At 49.1% G+C, this 17,206-nt stretch overlaps 8 non-coding genes and 2 pseudogenes across 8 annotated transcripts; all 10 read right to left on the bottom strand.

Annotated features, from left to right (window-relative positions):
* Positions 1–1,049: 1,049 nt before the first annotated feature.
* LOC141230791 (U2 spliceosomal RNA) lies at positions 1,050–1,240 on the bottom strand. Its single transcript, XR_012297244.1, has one exon. It is a non-coding gene; the product is annotated as a U2 spliceosomal RNA (small nuclear RNA).
* A 1,112-nt stretch (positions 1,241–2,352) lies between these two features.
* On the bottom strand, positions 2,353–2,543 carry LOC141230790 (U2 spliceosomal RNA). Its single transcript, XR_012297243.1, has one exon. It is a non-coding gene; the product is annotated as a U2 spliceosomal RNA (small nuclear RNA).
* A 1,115-nt stretch (positions 2,544–3,658) lies between these two features.
* Positions 3,659–3,849, bottom strand: LOC141230789 (U2 spliceosomal RNA). Its single transcript, XR_012297241.1, has one exon. It is a non-coding gene; the product is annotated as a U2 spliceosomal RNA (small nuclear RNA).
* Positions 3,850–4,964: 1,115 nt separating this feature from the next.
* On the bottom strand, positions 4,965–5,155 carry LOC141230787 (U2 spliceosomal RNA). Its single transcript, XR_012297239.1, has one exon. It is a non-coding gene; the product is annotated as a U2 spliceosomal RNA (small nuclear RNA).
* A 1,115-nt stretch (positions 5,156–6,270) lies between these two features.
* On the bottom strand, positions 6,271–6,461 carry LOC141230786 (U2 spliceosomal RNA). Its single transcript, XR_012297238.1, has one exon. It is a non-coding gene; the product is annotated as a U2 spliceosomal RNA (small nuclear RNA).
* A 1,115-nt stretch (positions 6,462–7,576) lies between these two features.
* On the bottom strand, positions 7,577–7,759 carry LOC141230354 (U2 spliceosomal RNA). The gene has a single exon (XR_012296888.1). It is a non-coding gene; the product is annotated as a U2 spliceosomal RNA (small nuclear RNA).
* A 789-nt stretch (positions 7,760–8,548) lies between these two features.
* On the bottom strand, positions 8,549–8,640 carry LOC141230447 (U2 spliceosomal RNA; annotated as a pseudogene).
* Positions 8,641–9,755: 1,115 nt separating this feature from the next.
* LOC141230306 (U2 spliceosomal RNA) lies at positions 9,756–9,946 on the bottom strand. Its single transcript, XR_012296856.1, has one exon. It is a non-coding gene; the product is annotated as a U2 spliceosomal RNA (small nuclear RNA).
* A 5,564-nt stretch (positions 9,947–15,510) lies between these two features.
* On the bottom strand, positions 15,511–15,588 carry LOC141230407 (U2 spliceosomal RNA; annotated as a pseudogene).
* A 1,115-nt stretch (positions 15,589–16,703) lies between these two features.
* On the bottom strand, positions 16,704–16,894 carry LOC141230785 (U2 spliceosomal RNA). The gene has a single exon (XR_012297237.1). It is a non-coding gene; the product is annotated as a U2 spliceosomal RNA (small nuclear RNA).
* Between the last annotated feature and the right edge of the window lie 312 nt (positions 16,895–17,206).

Genomic DNA, 17,206 nt, shown 5'->3' with positions numbered 1-17,206 from the left:
CTCCTGGACTCCCGTTAAGAAGACATGTTGTCAACCTCTAGATCCCTTACATGCCTGCACTTTTCGGCTTGCTGCTGCTGCAATCCACGCGTTTTAGATCTGCATAACTCCACCTCTTTAAACACAGCACCTTCACCCCCTGCTGTTCCCACCCGCCTCAACACCGTTGGAAGGGAGGAGAACCAATTAAGGCGGGGGGTGGGGTGGAACGAGCAGCTGTCTACCCTTAGCAGGAGGGCTCCTGATTACATACCTCTCCTGCTGCTGCTGCTGCTGGCTGTCCAGCAGCAGACTGAAGGTGGCTGCTGCTGTGCACAGGTATATAAAGGCTCAGAGCCTATTATGACACGCGCAGCCAGCGTTCCATTGCCACATTCCATCTACTGCAGGCAGGATACCTGGCTGGCTGAATGTCGCTGAGAAGCTCACAGAGACCGCCATAAGCAACAGTTTAACAGAATGCCACAGACTAATCAACCAAACTTTTTGGGTTGGGTTCTCTTTTATAGTCTGCAGGCATTAAATGAAAGAAGTCAGTGTTCCAGCAGAAGGAGACAACGTTTCAGAAAAGGCATTGTAGCAAACCAAAAAAGAAATTTTAAGCGCAGCAGAGTAACCAGCGCACATACCTGTTAGCTCAGGTGAGTTTAAAAGGCTGCTGTTGATAACAAGGGCATTTGCTAAATAGATGGTGTGTGTGCAACAATATACTGAAAGGTCAATTATATTGTGCAGCTTATCTCACCACCTGTAGTTATTTAGGTGAAAGCTCCAAAATGCTTGCCTAATATGTCTGTTTATCCAAAAGGAAGTAAAAAGGGAGAGCTAGAAAGATAGCATTGCATCACATTACATGGCAATGCAATGCACAGTTGCTGAAGTTGAACCAAAATGAGCTTGTAATCTGGCTTCTGCAACTTTGAACATGAAAAATCCAATGAGGAGAAGAAAAGCAAAGCCAAAGAGTCCATCCCAAAATCCGACAAACAAGCAAAATGAACAAAAAACATTGAATTCAATTCTTTCTGATTTTAGAAACTGCATTAAAGAAGGGGTGCACCGGTCCTGGAGATACTGCAATACCAGGTCAATGCGTGGAGTGGACAGAGCAAGCTCTTTTTCCATCTCCCTGTTCTAAAAATCCATTTAATATATGGTCCCCAGATAGGGGACGTATCAGATATTAAACTGATAAGAACAGATACTACACTTGATCTTAGCCAAAAGGCCGAGAAGCGATAACCAGAATTGGTTTCAAACTACGGAGCCACCCAAGGATCCTGAAAAGTCCATTTGTGGAGATGAGCTCCTGGACTCCCGTTAAGAAGACATGTTGTCAACCTCTAGATCCCTTACATGCCTGCACTTTTCGGCTTGCTGCTGCTGCAATCCACGCGTTTTAGATCTGCATAACTCCACCTCTTTAAACACAGCACCTTCACCCCCTGCTGTTCCCACCCGCCTCAACACCGTTGGAAGGGAGGAGAACCAATTAAGGCGGGGGGTGGGGTGGAACGAGCAGCTGTCTACCCTTAGCAGGAGGGCTCCTGATTACATACCTCTCCTGCTGCTGCTGCTGGCTGTCCAGCAGCAGACTGAAGGTGGCTGCTGCTGTGCACAGGTATATAAAGGCTCAGAGCCTATTATGACACGCGCAGTCAGCGTTCCATTGCCACATTCCATCTACTGCAGGCAGGATACCTGGCTGGCTGAATGTCGCTGAGAAGCTCACAGAGACCGCCATAAGCAACAGTTTAACAGAATGCCACAGACTAATCAACCAAACTTTTTGGGTTGGGTTCTCTTTTATAGTCTGCAGGCATTAAATGAAAGAAGTCAGTGTTCCAGCAGAAGGAGACAACGTTTCAGAAAAGGCATTGTAGCAAACCAAAAAAGAAATTTTAAGCGCAGCAGAGTAACCAGCGCACATACCTGTTAGCTCAGGTGAGTTTAAAAGGCTGCTGTTGATAACAAGGGCATTTGCTAAATAGATGGTGTGTGTGCAACAATATACTGAAAGGTAAATTATATTGTGCAGCTTATCTCACCACCTGTAGTTATTTAGGTGAAAGCTCCAAAATGCTTGCCTAATATGTCTGTTTATCCAAAAGGAAGTAAAAAGGGAGAGCTAGAAAGATAGCATTGCATCACATTACATGGCAATGCAATGCAAAGTTGCTGAAGTTGAACCAAAATGAGCTTGTAATCTGGCTTCTGCAACTTTGAACATGAAAAATCCAATGAGGAGAAGAAAAGCAAAGCCAAAGAGTCCATCCCAAAATCCGACAAACAAGCAAAATGAACAAAAAACATTGAATTCAATTCTTTCTGATTTTAGAAACTGCATTAAAGAAGGGGTGCACCGGTCCTGGAGATACTGCAATACCAGGTCAATGCGTGGAGTGGACAGAGCAAGCTCTTTTTCCATCTCCCTGTTCTAAAAATCCATTTAATATATGGTCCCCAGATAGGGGACGTATCAGATATTAAACTGATAAGAACAGATACTACACTTGATCTTAGCCAAAAGGCCGAGAAGCGATAACCAGAATTGGTTTCAAACTACGGAGCCACCCAAGGATCCTGAAAAGTCCATTTGTGGAGATGAGCTCCTGGACTCCCGTTAAGAAGACATGTTGTCAACCTCTAGATCCCTTACATGCCTGCACTTTTCGGCTTGCTGCTGCTGCAATCCACGCGTTTTAGATCTGCATAACTCCACCTCTTTAAACACAGCACCTTCACCCCCTGCTGTTCCCACCAGCCTCAACACCGTTGGAAGGGAGGAGAACCAATTAAGGCAGGGGGTGGGGTGGAACGAGCAGCTGTCTACCCTTAGCAGGAGGGCTCCTGATTACATACCTCTCCTGCTGCTGCTGCTGCTGGCTGTCCAGCAGCAGACTGAAGGTGGCTGCTGCTGTGCACAGGTATATAAAGGCTCAGAGCCTATTATGACACGCGCAGCCAGCGTTCCATTGCCACATTCCATCTACTGCAGGCAGGATACCTGGCTGGCTGAATGTCGCTGAGAAGCTCACAGAGACCGCCATAAGCAACAGTTTAACAGAATGCCACAGACTAATCAACCAAACTTTTTGGGTTGGGTTCTCTTTTATAGTCTGCAGGCATTAAATGAAAGAAGTCAGTGTTCCAGCAGAAGGAGACAACGTTTCAGAAAAGGCATTGTAGCAAACCAAAAAAGAAATTTTAAGCGCAGCAGAGTAACCAGCGCACATACCTGTTAGCTCAGGTGAGTTTAAAAGGCTGCTGTTGATAACAAGGGCATTTGCTAAATAGATGGTGTGTGTGCAACAATATACTGAAAGGTCAATTATATTGTGCAGCTTATCTCACCACCTGTAGTTATTTAGGTGAAAGCTCCAAAATGCTTGCCTAATATGTCTGTTTATCCAAAAGGAAGTAAAAAGGGAGAGCTAGAAAGATAGCATTGCATCACATTACATGGCAATGCAATGCACAGTTGCTGAAATTGAACCAAAATGAGCTTGTAATCTGGCTTCTGCAACTTTGAACATGAAAAATCCAATGAGGAGAAGAAAAGCAAAGCCAAAGAGTCCATCCCAAAATCCGACAAACAAGCAAAATGAACAAAAAACATTGAATTCAATTCTTTCTGATTTTAGAAACTGCATTAAAGAAGGGGTGCACCGGTCCTGGAGATACTGCAATACCAGGTCAATGCGTGGAGTGGACAGAGCAAGCTCTTTTTCCATCTCCCTGTTCTAAAAATCCATTTAATATATGGTCCCCAGATAGGGGACGTATCAGATATTAAACTGATAAGAACAGATACTACACTTGATCTTAGCCAAAAGGCCGAGAAGCGATAACCAGAATTGGTTTCAAACTACGGAGCCACCCAAGGATCCTGAAAAGTCCATTTGTGGAGATGAGCTCCTGGACTCCCGTTAAGAAGACATGTTGTCAACCTCTAGATCCCTTACATGCCTGCACTTTTCGGCTTGCTGCTGCTGCAATCCACGCGTTTTAGATCTGCATAACTCCACCTCTTTAAACACAGCACCTTCACCCCCTGCTGTTCCCACCCGCCTCAACACCGTTGGAAGGGAGGAGAACCAATTAAGGCGGGGGGTGGGGTGGAACGAGCAGCTGTCTACCCTTAGCAGGAGGGCTCCTGATTACATACCTCTCCTGCTGCTGCTGCTGCTGGCTGTCCAGCAGCAGACTGAAGGTGGCTGCTGCTGTGCACAGGTATATAAAGGCTCAGAGCCTATTATGACATGCGCAGCCAGCGTTCCATTGCCACATTCCATCTACTGCAGGCAGGATACCTGGCTGGCTGAATGTCGCTGAGAAGCTCACAGAGACCGCCATAAGCAACAGTTTAACAGAATGCCACAGACTAATCAACCAAACTTTTTGGGTTGGGTTCTCTTTTATAGTCTGCAGGCATTAAATGAAAGAAGTCAGTGTTCCAGCAGAAGGAGACAACGTTTCAGAAAAGGCATTGTAGCAAACCAAAAAAGAAATTTTAAGCGCAGCAGAGTAACCAGCGCACATACCTGTTAGCTCAGGTGAGTTTAAAAGGCTGCTGTTGATAACAAGGGCATTTGCTAAATAGATGGTGTGTGTGCAACAATATACTGAAAGGTCAATTATATTGTGCAGCTTATCTCACCACCTGTAGTTATTTAGGTGAAAGCTCCAAAATGCTTGCCTAATATGTCTGTTTATCCAAAAGGAAGTAAAAAGGGAGAGCTAGAAAGATAGCATTGCATCACATTACATGGCAATGCAATGCACAGTTGCTGAAGTTGAACCAAAATGAGCTTGTAATCTGGCTTCTGCAACTTTGAACATGAAAAATCCAATGAGGAGAAGAAAAGCAAAGCCAAAGAGTCCATCCCAAAATCCGACAAACAAGCAAAATGAACAAAAAACATTGAATTCAATTCTTTCTGATTTTAGAAACTGCATTAAAGAAGGGGTGCACCGGTCCTGGAGATACTGCAATACCAGGTCAATGCGTGGAGTGGACAGAGCAAGCTCTTTTTCCATCTCCCTGTTCTAAAAATCCATTTAATATATGGTCCCCAGATAGGGGACGTATCAGATATTAAACTGATAAGAACAGATACTACACTTGATCTTAGCCAAAAGGCCGAGAAGCGATAACCAGAATTGGTTTCAAACTACGGAGCCACCCAAGGATCCTGAAAAGTCCATTTGTGGAGATGAGCTCCTGGACTCCCGTTAAGAAGACATGTTGTCAACCTCTAGATCCCTTACATGCCTGCACTTTTCGGCTTGCTGCTGCTGCAATCCACGCGTTTTAGATCTGCATAACTCCACCTCTTTAAACACAGCACCTTCACCCCCTGCTGTTCCCACCCGCCTCAACACCGTTGGAAGGGAGGAGAACCAATTAAGGCGGGGGGTGGGGTGGAACGAGCAGCTGTCTACCCTTAGCAGGAGGGCTCCTGATTACATACCTCTCCTGCTGCTGCTGCTGCTGGCTGTCCAGCAGCAGACTGAAGGTGGCTGCTGCTGTGCACAGGTATATAAAGGCTCAGAGCCTATTATGACACGCGCAGCCAGCGTTCCATTGCCACATTCCATCTACTGCAGGCAGGATACCTGGCTGGCTGAATGTCGCTGAGAAGCTCACAGAGACCGCCATAAGCAACAGTTTAACAGAATGCCACAGACTAATCAGCCAAACTTTTTGGGTTGGGTTCTCTTTTATAGTCTGCAGGCATTAAATGAAAGAAGTCAGTGTTCCAGCAGAAGGAGACAACGTTTCAGAAAAGGCATTGTAGCAAACCAAAAAAGAAATTTTAAGCGCAGCAGAGTAACCAGCGCACATACCTGTTAGCTCAGGTGAGTTTAAAAGGCTGCTGTTGATAACAAGGGCATTTGCTAAATAGATGGTGTGTGTGCAACAATATACTGAAAGGTCAATTATATTGTGCAGCTTATCTCACCACCTGTAGTTATTTAGGTGAAAGCTCCAAAATGCTTGCCTAATATGTCTGTTTATCCAAAAGGAAGTAAAAAGGGAGAGCTAGAAAGATAGCATTGCATCACATTACATGGCAATGCAATGCACAGTTGCTGAAGTTGAACCAAAATGAGCTTGTAATCTGGCTTCTGCAACTTTGAACATGAAAAATCCAATGAGGAGAAGAAAAGCAAAGCCAAAGAGTCCATCCCAAAATCCGACAAACAAGCAAAATGAACAAAAAACATTGAATTCAATTCTTTCTGATTTTAGAAACTGCATTAAAGAAGGGGTGCACCGGTCCTGGAGATACTGCAATACCAGGTCAATGCGTGGAGTGGACAGAGCAAGCTCTTTTTCCATCTCCCTGTTCTAAAAATCCATTTAATATATGGTCCCCAGATAGGGGACGTATCAGATATTAAACTGATAAGAACAGATACTACACTTGATCTTAGCCAAAAGGCCGAGAAGCGATAACCAGAATTGGTTTCAAACTACGGAGCCACCCAAGGATCCTGAAAAGTCCATTTGTGGAGATGAGCTCCTGGACTCCCGTTAAGAAGACATGTTGTCAACCTCTAGATCCCTTACATGCCTGCACTTTTCGGCTTGCTGCTGCTGCAATCCACGCGTTTTAGATCTGCATAACTCCACCTCTTTAAACACAGCACCTTCACCCCCTGCTGTTCCCACCCGCCTCAACACCGTTGGAAGGGAGGAGAACCAATTAAGGCGGGGGGTGGGGTGGAACGAGCAGCTGTCTACCCTTAGCAGGAGGGCTCCTGATTACATACCTCTCCTGCTGCTGCTGCTGCTGGCTGTCCAGCAGCAGACTGAAGGTGGCTGCTGCTGTGCACAGGTATATAAAGGCTCAGAGCCTATTATGACACACGCAGCCAGCGTTCCATTGCCACATTCCATCTACTGCAGGCAGGATACCTGGCTGGCTGAATGTCGCTGAGAAGCTCACAGAGACCGCCATAAGCAACAGTTTAACAGAATGCCACAGACTAATCAACCAAACTTTTTGGGTTGGGTTCTCTTTTATAGTCTGCAGGCATTAAATGAAAGAAGTCAGTGTTCCAGCAGAAGGAGACAACGTTTCAGAAAAGGCATTGTAGCAAACCAAAAAAGAAATTTTAAGCGCAGCAGAGTAACCAGCGCACATACCTGTTAGCTCAGGTGAGTTTAAAAGGCTGCTGTTGATAACAAGGGCATTTGCTAAATAGATGGTGTGTGTGCAACAATATACTGAAAGGTCAATTATATTGTGCAGCTTATCTCACCACCTGTAGTTATTTAGGTGAAAGCTCCAAAATGCTTGCCTAATATGTCTGTTTATCCAAAAGGAAGTAAAAAGGGAGAGCTAGAAAGATAGCATTGCATCACATTACATGGCAATGCAATGCACAGTTGCTGAAATTGAACCAAAATGAGCTTGTAATCTGGCTTCTGCAACTTTGAACATGAAAAATCCAATGAGGAGAAGAAAAGCAAAGCCAAAGAGTCCATCCCAAAATCCGACAAACAAGCAAAATGAACAAAAAACATTGAATTCAATTCTTTCTGATTTTAGAAACTGCATTAAAGAAGGGGTGCACCGATCCTGGAGATACTGCAATACCAGGTCAATGCGTGGAGTGGACAGAGCAAGCTCTTTTTCCATCTCCCTGTTCTAAAAATCCATTTAATATATGGTCCCAAGATAGGGGACGTATCAGATATTATACTGATAAGAACAGATTTTTTTTTTTATCGAAAGCCCGAATTCGTGTACAAAACCCGAGTGCGCTTAAAAAAGTGACAAGTGCCACAAAAAAAGTGCACTAGGATGCTGGTCTTCTTGAAACCCTCTCCAAAAGGAGAAGGGTCCCCCAAACCATTCCCCGTCCCTCCGAGCCAAAAGGCCACAGCGAGGAACAGGGACAAAAAGCCACCTCCAGCCGAAGCCAGAGGCGACCCAATCTTACCCCCAGCACCTGCCCGAGTTCTCACCCGAGCAAGGCACTGGGAGCCAAAGACTGTGCTCCCCTCCCGGAAGAGGGGAGCCAACAACGCTCTCCTCCCGAAAGAGGAGAGCCAGGGGGGTTCAGGGGGGAGCGGAACCTGATGGCCACACACTCCCCCCCTAGACCTGCCAAGAGAGGAACCCGTAAGGGAACCGCATCCCGACAAAATCCTAGTAGGACGTGACACACGTGAATAAGTGGACACACAGTGACAAAGAAATTAAATAAATAGTGAAGGTTTCACAGTATAATACTGCCCGGACCTTCGACCGGGAATTGAAAAATTCCCCATCCTAAGGCCAGAAGGCCTGGAATAAGGGTGTGTGCGAAGAAAGAAAATTTGAAGTGCTTGTGCAAATGTGCCATGAACTCAAGTGGGGTTCCCAATCCCAGTGAGTTAAGGCACCCCAGGGTCACCACTCCTGGGGCACTTCACACTTCGGGCTTTCGATCTTCCCCGGCCCAATGGCGTCGATCCTGGGGGGCCATGCTTTCCACCAGATGACTATATTAGCCACCTGGCGTACTAACAAGCGCCTAAACCCCAGTGTGCATAATGTATCAATCTACTAGGGCGGCCAACATCCAAAACCGCCTTTTCGAAAGATACTACACTTGATCTTAGCCAAAAGGCCGAGAAGCGATAACCAGAATTGGTTTCAAACTACGGAGCCACCCAAGGATCCTGAAAAGTCCATTTGTGGAGATGAGCGCCTGGACTCCCGTTAAGAAGACATGTTGTCAACCTCTAGATCCCTTACATGCCTGCACTTTTCGGCTTGCTGCTGCTGCAATCCACGCGTTTTAGATCTGCATAACTCCACCTCTTTAAACACAGCACCTTCACCCCCTGCTGTTCCCACCCGCCTCAACACCGTTGGAAGGGAGGAGAACCAATTAAGGCGGGGGGTGGGGTGGAACGAGCAGCTGTCTACCCTTAGCAGGAGGGCTCCTGATTACATACCTCTCCTGCTGCTGCTGCTGCTGGCTGTCCAGCAGCAGACTGAAGGTGGCTGCTGCTGTGCACAGGTATATAAAGGCTCAGAGCCTATTATGACACGCGCAGTCAGCGTTCCATTGCCACATTCCATCTACTGCAGGCAGGATACCTGGCTGGCTGAATGTCGCTGAGAAGCTCACAGAGACCGCCATAAGCAACAGTTTAACAGAATGCCACAGACTAATCAACCAAACTTTTTGGGTTGGGTTCTCTTTTATAGTCTGCAGGCATTAAATGAAAGAAGTCAGTGTTCCAGCAGAAGGAGACAACGTTTCAGAAAAGGCATTGTAGCAAACCAAAAAAGAAATTTTAAGCGCAGCAGAGTAACCAGCGCACATACCTGTTAGCTCAGGTGAGTTTAAAAGGCTGCTGTTGATAACAAGGGCATTTGCTAAATAGATGGTGTGTGTGCAACAATATACTGAAAGGTAAATTATATTGTGCAGCTTATCTCACCACCTGTAGTTATTTAGGTGAAAGCTCCAAAATGCTTGCCTAATATGTCTGTTTATCCAAAAGGAAGTAAAAAGGGAGAGCTAGAAAGATAGCATTGCATCACATTACATGGCAATGCAATGCACAGTTGCTGAAGTTGAACCAAAATGAGCTTGTAATCTGGCTTCTGCAACTTTGAACATGAAAAATCCAATGAGGAGAAGAAAAGCAAAGCCAAAGAGTCCATCCCAAAATCCGACAAACAAGCAAAATGAACAAAAAACATTGAATTCAATTCTTTCTGATTTTAGAAACTGCATTAAAGAAGGGGTGCACCGGTCCTGGAGATACTGCAATACCAGGTCAATGCGTGGAGTGGACAGAGCAAGCTCTTTTTCCATCTCCCTGTTCTAAAAATCCATTTAATATATGGTCCCCAGATAGGGGACGTATCAGATATTAAACTGATAAGAACAGATTTTGATTGAATATATCTTTTATTAGCACAAAAAATAAGTTAACAGACCGTGTACAGTGCCGCAGCCCAGTACACACAGAATTCTACATCATATTTACATAGCATGAGGATACGACGCACTAACTAGACACATCACACCCCTATGCTACACAAAACACTCAATCTGAAAGAAAAAGCATGTCAATCAATACAGTACGACGAACCGTGATAAGGGATGGGGATTGGGAAAAAGGGGATGGGGAGGGGAAAATCACAGGCCCGAAGCTTTATTGAAAGACAAGACACATAAGGGGAGAGGGGGAGGAGGGGTTTAGTCCTCGTCCTCGTCCTCCGGACCGTCCATGATGGAATAGTCTCTGAGCAGGCTGTGGATCAGCCTGCGGCAGTCCTGGATGGACATCCTCTCCCTCCTCAAGATGAGCCGGTTCCTGGCGACCCAAACGGCATCCTTGAAGCAGTTCATAAGGCGCCAAGCCTCCTGGATGGCTCCGACGGTATGAACCCCAGGGAAGAGTCCGTAAAGCACAGAATGGTGCGATAGGCTCGCCCTGGGGACAGAGTTCCTCAGGTCGTCCTCAAGTGCAGTCAATAGGCGCTGTGCAAATCCGCAGTCCCAAAAAGTGTGCAAAGATGTTTCCTCCACGAAGGGGCACCTTGGGCAGTACCGGGTCTTGCACAGGTTCCGGGCATGCATGAATGACCGGACGGGCAGTCCGCCCTGAATCGCCATCCACGACAAGTCCTTGTGCCCGTTGGTCAGCCTGTCAGACGACACATTTGTCCACACAGTCTCCAGCGTGTCCTGGTGAAGTCCTGTGATGTTCTCCACGTCATCCTTGGCTCTGATTAGCTTGTGGATAGTTTTGGGCTTCCACAAGTCGGGCTTGAGTCCCTCCAGTTGATGCTCCCCCACAAATCGAACGACGTCTCCGTAGAACCATGGCATCGTCCAGTTGTAGGGGAAGGAGCTGTCCCACTTGTCCCAGCCGAGTCGCCTCCAAAGAGGAAGCAGGAAGAAGCGAGACATGGACCTGCCCGCGGAGCCATTCTTGACTTGCAAAGTCCGGCGGACACAATCACACCCAAAAGAGGATCGCAGGAGGGTGGGGATATCTGGAACGCCCTTCCCACCCTTGCGAGGCTCCTTGTACATGACGGCCCGCCTGACTCTGTCCATCTTGGATCCCCAGACAAAGTGAAACACTGTCCTGGTAATGGCCCTGCACACAGTGACGTGTGGGGGCCAGGCCTGCGCCGTGTACTGCAAGACGGGCAGGACCTCATTACGCAGGACGAGTGCCTTACCCTCACAAGTGAGGTGTCTGAGGCTCCAGAGTCCGATCCGTTGCTTCACCTTGGCCAAGCGTTCTTGCCAGGACTTGAGGGCCGCTCCTTCCTTCCCGAACCAGACTCCCAGCACCTTGAGGAAATCCGGTTGAATGTTGAAGGGGAAGGGGGCGGAGGAGGCCGGCTGCCAATCCCCGAAGAGCATGGCTTCCGACTTCCTGCAGTTGACTTTGGCCCCTGAAGCCCGGCCGAACCTCTCACACGTCTGGACGAGGGCGTCGACTGAACCACGATCAGCGCAGAAGACGGTGACGTCGTCCATGTAGAGCGAGCACTTGACCTCGTGTCGTCCCGGACCCGGTGCGGTGATCCCTCTGATCTCTCCATTCTGCCGGATAGCCTCTGCGAAGAGTTCTATAACACAAACAAAAAGAAGAGGTGATAGAGGGCAGCCTTGTCTGACCCCAGAGAGGACAGGGAAGGGGTCAGTCTTCCAGCCGTTCACCAACACCGAGCTGTGGATATCAAAATACATCAGACGGACATACGAACAAAACATGTTACCCAAACCTAACTGGTGCAGAGCTCGGCCCATGAACTCGTGGGAAACCCGGTCGAAGGCCTTCTCCTGATCCAAGGAGACCAGGGCCGCGTGTGCGCGGCGGACCTTGATGTACTCGACCGTGTCCCGCACGAGAGCGAGGCTGTCTGCGATGCGACGTCCAGGGATGCCGCAGGTCTGGTCCGGGTGGATGATCCGTCCGATGACCGTCTTAAGTCGTGTCGCCATCGTCTTGGCCAGGATCTTGTAGTCCACGTTGAGCAGAGTGATGGGACGCCAATTCCTCAGGTCGCACCTCTCTCCCTTCCGCTTGTACAGGATCGTGACCATTCCTTCCCTCAAAGATGGAGGCATTCTACCCTCCACCACCATCTCCTCGTACAGGTCCAACAGGTCCGGACAGATGAGGTCTCCCAGCGCTACATAGAGCTCCGCTGGAAGACCATCACTGCCCGGGGTCCTGCCGGTCCTAAAGGATTTAGCGGCAGAGAGCAATTCGCCCACCATCAGAGGTTTGTCCAAGGCTGCCGTGCCTGCAGGATCAAGATGGTTAGTGATACCTGACAGGAACTTATCAGCAGCGTCGGGGTCGGTAGTCTTGTGGGAGTAGAGTTCGCTGTAGAAGTCGCTGACGACCCTCATCACGTCCTCCTTCCCACGTCGCATGTTTCCGCTCTCGTCTCGCAGCTCGTTCAGGGGCGTGTGACCGGCATGAAGTTTCCTGAAAAAGAATGAGTTACATTTCTCACCCTTCTCCAGATTCTCCACTTTGGAACGGAAGATGATTCGCTTGGACTCCTCCTCAAAGTGCCTTTTCAGGCTCTTCTTGGTCTCCTCCAGCTCCTCCCTCACGTCCCAGCCGCAGTGAAGAAGGTCCTGCAGCGACCGCAGCTCGCGCTGCAGCCCTCTGAAGTCCCTCCTCTTCTCACACTCCTGTTGTCGACCCTTGGCCTGAAAGAAACAGCGAAACTCAAGTTTAACATATTCCCACCAATCAGAGACTGTTTGGAAGCTACCCTTGTAGGACTGCCACATTGCGTAGGCTGCTCTCAGCTCCTCCACGACTTCATCCTGAGCCAGCAGAGCACAATTCAGCTTCCAGGAGCCGGGGCCGGACGGAAAACCGTCGCCGAGGACACGTTGTAAGTGAATGGCTCTGTGGTCGGAGAAGAAGCAGGAGACCATCGAGTGCCTACTCTGCCTGACTGCCCGAGAGGTGAACACAAAGTCAATCCTGGAGCGGAGTGAGCCATCGGGTCGGCTCCACGAATAGTTCGTGGAGCCTCTCCCCATGGAGCCCACCACGTCCTGAAGAGAGGCCTCGGTTACCATCTCGATGAGCAGCTTGGACGTGATGTCCAACTTGGCAGATGTGCCAGAACTACGACCGTCCTCCTCGATGGGGCAGTTGAAATCCCCGGCCATCACTAAGGTCCTGGTGGTGGCAAGCTGAAGCCGCAGGGTCTGGAAAAGCTCCAAACGCTCATTCTTCAGTGGGGACGCATACACGTTGATGAACCTGACAGGTTCTCCCGCCCAGTTGCCATCTACAACAAGAGCCCTGCCGCAGATGAGCTCCTGGACGGACTCAAGCGTGAATGCGCCCCCCCTGATCAGAATTGCGACCCCCGCAGACTTGCAGTCACCCCCACCGGACCAGTAGGATGGACCGTGGGACCACTCCCTGGCCAGATGTTTGAAGGACCTAGAGGAGGGAAGGGAACATTCCTGCAACATATAAACATCACACAACTGGGAAGTAAGGAAGGCATAAATAGTCTGACGTCTGAACTTGTCCTTGATGCTCCTGACATTAATGGAAAATAAGTTAATATTAGCCATCATGTAGGGAAAAAAGAAAAAGTTAGCGCAGGCAATACACCTTAGTTACCACTCCGGTCGGGTGGTCCCTCGTCGGTGTTGACTGCTGGTGACGGGATCACCAGCAGGCCCTCTTCCTCCATCTGGTCAAGCAGCGCGGCCTCAATCTCGGCGACCACCAGTTCCTCCTCTTCTGGCTCGGCCACCAGGGTCTCAACCATGTGCTCCATCTCTTCTGGCTCAGGGAGGGTATCCTCCTTTTCGCCTACGAAATCCAGAATCTTCTTTTTGGAGGATTCAGTAGCAGGGCTGTCCTCCACCTTCCTCTTTCCCCGGGTTGGAACTGGGGAGACAAGAAGGGGAAAATCCTCCTCGGAATAGATAGCGGCGGGTGGAGGAAAGGTTAATTCCACCGCTACCATGGTCTGGGGAGGGAGAGTGGCTGCCGGGGCAGGGGAAAGGACACCTGCTGAGGAGTAGGGGAAGGAGGAAGAGGAAGTGGAATCCTCAGCAGGGGTGGCCGGGGTGGGGGGGGATTGGACGGGGGTGGCAGGGGGAGGGATCGAGAGAGGGGTGACAGAACTCTTACCCTCCTTTGACTTTTTCTTCTGCTTCGGAGCTGCTGGGACCGTCGCTGGGGCTTTGGCCACCGACTCCTTGACCGCTTTGGCCTTGGTCGTCTCGGCCTTGGCCGCTGGGGCCTTGGTCGTCGCGTCCTTGACCTTCACAGGCCTGGTCGTCGGGGCCTTGTCCTCCGTAGCTGGGGTCGTCGCAACCACCGATGCCCAGGATCTCTCACGCCTGGGGCAATCCTTGTACAGATGAGCCGCCAGCCCACACAGGTTGCAGGACGTCTTCTTCGGGCAGTCCTTCGAGCTGTGTCCCGTCACTCGACAAATCCTGCAGGCATCCTCCTTGCAGTCCTTCATCTCGTGGCCGTTCTTGCCGCATCTCCTGCAGTTCCGCGGCATGTCCGGGTAATAGATGAGGCCGTAGGAGTTGCCCAGGGAGAATGTCGGGGGCAGGTGCCGAAGTCCGTCTGAGTACGCCAGGTCCCTGTGAAGTCTAACGGTCACCGACCACTTACCTGTCCAGAAGCCGAGTCCATTCAGGATGTGAGAGGGTTCCTTCACAACCAAACAGAAGCGTCTCAGGAAGGTACAGATGTCTTGGCCTGGGGTGTGCGGGTTGCGCATGGAGACCGTGATCCTCCTTTCATCCCTCTGGATAGGGCAGCTACCTGTAAAGGCAGAGAAAGAATTATCCGGTCCTTTTGCGCTTACCATTTCCCAGAACCTCCTGCAGGTGTTCACAGTGGCGAAGGTGACGAAGAAGATCCCCGTCAAGAAGGTCTGGATGCTGAGGGTGTCCGACCTGGAGAAGCCTCGATCCAGCAGCATCTTCTGGCAGAACACGTCCGAGGACATGTCCGGCACCCTCCCATCCACTTCCTTCAGCTTCAGGGCCACCGTCTGCCGCATCCATGGCTCCAGGGCTGGAGCTTCGTGGCGGGGCTTCTGGGGTCCCTTCTGCTGGCTAGTCGTGGAGGCAGAGTCCTTGGGGTCAGAATCGGCTCCTGGCTGGGCCCTCCTGGCTGTCCCCAGCTCCAGGCTCTTCTTTTCGGCCTTCCTCGCAGCGCTTGCCATGGCTTTCCTCCTGCAGTTACTTCTTGGAGCTGGATCTGGAACTCTTCCCGGAATGGGTGGAGCTATGCAGATTCTTCTCCCGTCGTGTTCTGGACAAATTCCCCGAAAGGTCTTTGTCTCGATGATTTTCTTCCTCGAAGATTCCACAGGACAGCCCGATTCTTCTCCGAGTCTTCGTCTTCTTCTGGATTCTTTACAGCTTCTTCCTCCCACCGATATCCGCCTTCGTTCTCTGATGTCAGCTGGGCTCCGAAGCTCTTCTCCTTCCGAGTTCGATCGCTCTCGTCAAGTGTAGATCGTAGCTCTTGTGTTCTTAAAAGAACAGATACTACACTTGATCTTAGCCAAAAGGCCGAGAAGCGATAACCAGAATTGGTTTCAAACTACGGAGCCACCCAAGGATCCTGAAAAGTCCATTTGTGGAGATGAGCTCCTGGACTCCCGTTAAGAAGACATGTTGTCAACCTCTAGATCCCTTACATGCCTGCACTTTTCGGCTTGCTGCTGCTGCAATCCACGCGTTTTAGATCTGCATAACTCCACCTCTTTAAACACAGCACCTTCACCCCCTGCTGTTCCCACCCGCCTCAACACCGTTGGAAGGGAGGAGAACCAATTAAGGCGGGGGGTGGGGTGGAACGAGCAGCTGTCTACCCTTAGCAGGAGGGCTCCTGATTACATACCTCTCCTGCTGCTGCTGCTGCTGGCTGTCCAGCAGCAGACTGAAGGTGGCTGCTGCTGTGCACAGGTATATAAAGGCTCAGAGCCTATTATGACACGCGCAGCCAGCGTTCCATTGCCACATTCCATCTACTGCAGGCAGGATACCTGGCTGGCTGAATGTCGCTGAGAAGCTCACAGAGACCGCCATAAGCAACAGTTTAACAGAATGCCACAGACTAATCAACCAAACTTTTTGGGTTGGGTTCTCTTTTATAGTCTGCAGGCATTAAATGAAAGAAGTCAGTGTTCCAGCAGAAGGAGACAACGTTTCAGAAAAGGCATTGTAGCAAACCAAAAAAGAAATTTTAAGCGCAGCAGAGTAACCAGCGCACATACCTGTTAGCTCAGGTGAGTTTAAAAGGCTGCTGTTGATAACAAGGGCATTTGCTAAATAGATGGTGTGTGTGCAACAATATACTGAAAGGTCAATTATATTGTGCAGCTTATCTCACCACCTGTAGTTATTTAGGTGAAAGCTCCAAAATGCTTGCCTAATATGTCTGTTTATCCAAAAGGAAGTAAAAAGGGAGAGCTAGAAAGATAGCATTGCATCACATTACATGGCAATGCAATGCACAGTTGCTGAAGTTGAACCAAAATGAGCTTGTAATCTGGCTTCTGCAACTTTGAACATGAAAAATCCAATGAGGAGAAGAAAAGCAAAGCCAAAGAGTCCATCCCAAAATCCGACAAACAAGCAAAATGAACAAAAAACATTGAATTCAATTATTTCTGATTTTAGAAACTGCATTAAAGAAGGGGTGCACCGGTCCTGGAGATACTGCAATACCAGGTCAATGCGTGGAGTGGACAGAGCAAGCTCTTTTTCCATCTCCCTGTTCTAAAAATCCATTTAATATATGGTCCCCAGATAGGGGACGTATCAGATATTAAACTGATAAGAACAGATACTACACTTGATCTTAGCCAAAAGGCCGAGAAGCGATAACCAGAATTGGTTTCAAACTACGGAGCCACCCAAGGATCCTGAAAAGTCCATTTGTGGAGATGAGCTCCTGGACTCCCGTTAAGAAGACATGTTGTCAACCTCTAGATCCCTTACATGCCTGCACTTTTCGGCTTGCTGCTGCTGCAATCCACGCGTTTTAGATCTGCATAACTCCACCTCTTTAAACACAGCACCTTCACCCCCTGCTGTTCCCACCCGCCTCAACACCGTTGGAAGGGAGGAGAACCAATTAAGGCGGGGGGTGGGGTGGAACGAGCAGCTGTCTACCCTTAGCAGGAGGGCTCCTGAT

Source organism: Phyllobates terribilis, unplaced genomic scaffold (assembly GCF_046119375.1).
Source record: "Phyllobates terribilis strain yellow unplaced genomic scaffold, ASM4611937v1 Scaffold_499__1_contigs__length_1316695, whole genome shotgun sequence".
NCBI lineage: Eukaryota > Metazoa > Chordata > Amphibia > Anura > Dendrobatidae > Phyllobates > Phyllobates terribilis.
Note: the sequence above shows the minus strand (reverse complement) of the source record. Positions and strands in the feature narration are given on the sequence as shown.